This window comes from Pinus tabuliformis, chromosome 1_2, assembly GCF_031772625.1.
Source record: "Pinus tabuliformis cultivar Carrire ecotype Pingquan chromosome 1_2, CPIR1, whole genome shotgun sequence".
NCBI lineage: Eukaryota > Viridiplantae > Streptophyta > Pinopsida > Pinales > Pinaceae > Pinus > Pinus tabuliformis.
The window spans coordinates 340192790-340197172 of NC_142298.1; positions in this window are offsets into that span (position 1 = coordinate 340192790).

Consider the following 4383-nt stretch of genomic DNA (forward strand, 5'->3'; position numbering starts at 1 on the left):
GGCATTCAATAAAATTTTGGAGAATGCACTAACCAAGGTATGTAATGTGAATAGGGACAATTGAGATCTTAGAATTCTAGAAGTATTATGGGCTTATAATACTACATGGAAAAAATTGACAGGTCAGACATCCTTTAGGTTGGTTTATGGGTAAGAAGTTGTGAGTCCCATGGAATACATTGCCCCTAGCCTAAGAATTTCAGCTTTTACAAATATGGAAGACCCCGACATAATGGAAGAGCGGATGTCACAATTACTTCATCTAGAAGAACACAAGTGTTTAGTAGGATTTCATCAATAAGTGTGAAAAACAAGAGAAAAGGCTTGGCATGACAGGATGATTTAGAGAAAGAACTTTCAAGTAGGAGACCTTGTTCTCCTCTATGATCGTAAGTTTTTGAAATACCCAATGAAATCCAAAACACATTGGTTAGACCCATATGTTATTAAGAATATTATTGATGGAGGCACAGTGCAGTTATCGAAGTTAAATGGAGAATTAATTCAAGGAAAAGTGAATGGTAGTAGATTGAAGTTGTACAAGGACAACCCTATCCCTACAGCTTCGCCCTAAAGAAGAAAGAAGGATATTCTTAGTGTCACATGCAGTTGAAAGTGGACTATGTGGCAGAGAGAGCTTCGACGAAAAAAGTACTTCGCTACAATCAAGAATATGTCGAAGTTCGCAGGAGGTTGTGACATAAGAAAGAGGTGCACTACAGTAGGGGACGTGTCAAAGTTCATCGGAAAAGTAAAAATATGACCGTTAAAAGGGAAAAGGCAAACATCAATCCGCATTTAAGACGACAATTGGTAGTATTTAATAGGTAGATACGATTTTAATGACAAAATATGAACATAATCGGGACAAAATCAAATCTAATGATGAGGTCTGAAGGCTGGAATTATTATTATTAGCTTAATCCCACTCAGATTAAGAACTTTGTTAAATCGAGAGTTTGAGAGAGTAATAATGCAAATAAGTTGCAAAGATTTCTTGCATGAATATATTGTCGACTGAAGAATTTCTACAAATATTTAACAAGAAAGGTATATAAGGAGTTATGGAAGTAGCCGCTGCAGCAACAATTGATACACCCGCAACATCACCAGTCACACCACCTGTAGCAGCAGTAATGCCATCATAGAAGTTGCAGACATCATTGAGGCAGAAGCAACCCAAGGAAGTAAGAACCAAGAAAATACATGATAAGATGCTTGCCGAACCTGTGAAGCCTCAAAAGAAACCCCAGTTGGTCGATATGGAAGAGGAAGTGGAGGAAATTCAAGTAGAGGAAGGTGGTGCAACATTCATATCATCTCCACCCTCATATATCTTGCTAAGGAAGCCAAATGCCAAACCAATAAAGGATGCCAAAGATGCAAAGTATGTTATGTTGGCACGTTTATTGCTGAAGGACGTGCCGTTTGAAGTAGAGATTTTACGAAAAATCCCAATGCTGAAATTCATAGATAATTGTTTTAATGACTGAACGAAATACCCACAATTTGCATTGGACTGGTACTTGCAACATGTTCACTACCAAACAATGGGGTGATGAGGTTGGAATCACAATGGTGGGAAAACAGGTTGGCACAGTCAAGGCTTCTCAACATGTTAAATGTGGTGCATTTTAGAAAGCATTCATCAAACACAACATGTGTTCGAAAATTATTGGTGTTAATTCATGACAGACACATGTGGATGGGGAGTAAAATCCCCATATACAAAATTTTGATCTAGAGGATCATGAGATTACCTTTACTAAGGGGGGAACCCTGTAGAGGCATTCGTTGGGAAGAACCAAGACCGTGCCTTGGTAGAAATCATGAAGCAGAAGTATGGGTTGGTCAAAGGCAACAGGGGCTACGACATAAACTCTATCAGCGACCAAGCAGTCTGCTTCGTGGCACATATTATAGCTGGCAAGATTATGAGGAAGTGTCGCACAAATGAAGTCCCTGCATTGGTGGTGGCTATAGCCACATAGTACGCAAATGTAATCCAGTATAACTGGGTTGCATATTTATGCAAGGAATTCCCAGACGACTATCACGAGGTCTAGGAGAAAGGTACATATTTCCATTATTCCTGGTTATTATTGATCATTGCTATGTTGACATGGAAGGAACCAGAGGATACGTAGTTTCCTCCCAGAGAAGGAGATGTATGTGAGGTCACAAGGTATGCTTCACTGTGGCATACCACTCAACCATCATGCACACAAGAAAATAAGATATTTTTTATACTATAACAAATGGATCTACACATGCTCATAAACTAGCATTCGTGCCTTTTGCTGAGTTTTCACAAATAGTACAATGTTGTGGCAAGGTTCAAGGTGAATTTTCATAGATTGTACATATAGGCATGCATAGACCGAAGAAGAAATGGCATGCATTTCCATATATGGTAAAAGAGGATGTTCTACTAGAAGTAGTGCAGACATGGCCTGCATATTGGATGACTCTGTTGGAGGAGGCATGAGATAGCATAACAGAAGAAGAAGAGCTGGACACTTCGCACCATGGCGAAGGCAGTGAAAAAGACAAGGAAAAGGAAGTAGAGGAAGATGAAGAGGAAGAATAACACTATGACGAAGAACATAAGGAGTAACCTCAAGGAGGCCAGGATACGACGAAGCAGAGAGAGAAGGTAGAAACAAAGAAATATGTCAATTCAAGGTGAAGCTTCCACCAAGGCCAGAAAGAAGCATAAGGCGAATAAGTCAAAGGATGTCACACCAGTGGTTCTCACTAAGGGAGACTTGGACCAAATTGGAGAGAAGATTCAGGAGATCATAGTGGAATCTTGGAATAGGGTTGAAGATCGCTATAGTGAGCTTGTCACAGGTGTGTAGGAAAGGATTGAGGAATTAAAGCTTTTGGCATTATCAATTAGACAACCTGCACAAATAAAAGAAAGGATTACAAAAGGAAGTTCAATCATGCCTACCCTTGCAGCGAGGCTGACACAAATACCTATAGGGGCTCTACAATTCGAATCAATAGAAATTTGTTAGTGGGACAAGGAGTGGACACATATAAATGTGAACATCGCAGTGGTGTCGCTGCCAAGTTTACATAAGTCGCATGAATATATTACAGAGGAAAAGGAGTCAGCGGCGATGTCACAAAAGCTCGACCAAACAATAAAAGAGAGAGATCAGATATAAAAATAATATCAACAACAAAATGATGTAGTGGAAACAACATGTAAGGGAATTCCAGACATGGAGGTTCACATAGAGGAATCAGCAGAAGAAAAGGTCGCAAAGCTTGGTGTTGCAATCAAGGAGAAGAAAGACAAAGTTGTCATAATATAGTTTGAGTATGAGGTAAAAATCAGTGAGTTTTAATTGAAGCTGCAGCTAGCTACGTCGCAGGATGTAAGAGACAAAAGGGAGCTTGACCTAAATTTAGTTATGGTTAGCATCTCTGTAGCATTGATAGACTACATCAAACTACTAGATGAGAGTATGCGATTTGGACTTCACTGTAGGAAGATCCAAATGTTCAGAAATTGCAGGAGGATATGCAGCAAAAGAATTAGTTACAGGAAATTCGAGCAGTTGCGAACACATTACCCATATCGTATAAGCCCGCAAAGATCAATGAAGAAAAGGTGCTGCAGAAGAGGATCGAAGAGTTGAAGAGGGAATAATAGACATTGATAGAAAGAAATCAAACTTTGGAGGACGAGGCCCTTCAACTCTCACAGACAGTAGATGAGAAGCTTCAGGAGCTTCGAAAGAAGGAGGCAACATTGCTATAGAAGGATGCAAAGTGTGTAACATAAGAATTTTTGGAGGAAGCACGCAGTGAGGATAAACAGATGAAAAAAGTGCTCCAACAGTTCAATAAGACCTGTAACAGAATTGCAGAAAAGATAGAGGTACAACAGCTAAGTGACTCAAGACGAGTCACAGGTGAGTGTTGGGGGCTTGTTGGGCGTAGCCCAACTTGGCCAGATTTTGTGTAAGGAAGCTGAATTATTGGGGATAAAGCGCGTAGTAAAAAGTGCTAAGTGGACTGCGTAGCAGAGCTATGGAGCACACAAAGACCACGTAGCAAACCCACTGCGTAGTATGGGGGCTTCACGGAAAATGCCCCCCCCCCCTTTTGTAAAAATAATATAATATTGTAAAATTTGATGGTTTTGGACCATAGTCCCTTTTAGTTTTGAAACCATGGTATCGAGTCCATGGTAATGTGGCGATGTAATCCCTCATGTAATAGTATATAGGTATGAATAATAAAGACAAGGTATTGATCGAAATCTAGGTTTATGGTTGTGTTCTGTTGATTTTTACTTCAGATAAAGGGGAAAGGCTCCACAGTTGGATGCACGGAGGCCTAGGTCCGCAGCTTAGTGCGTAGACT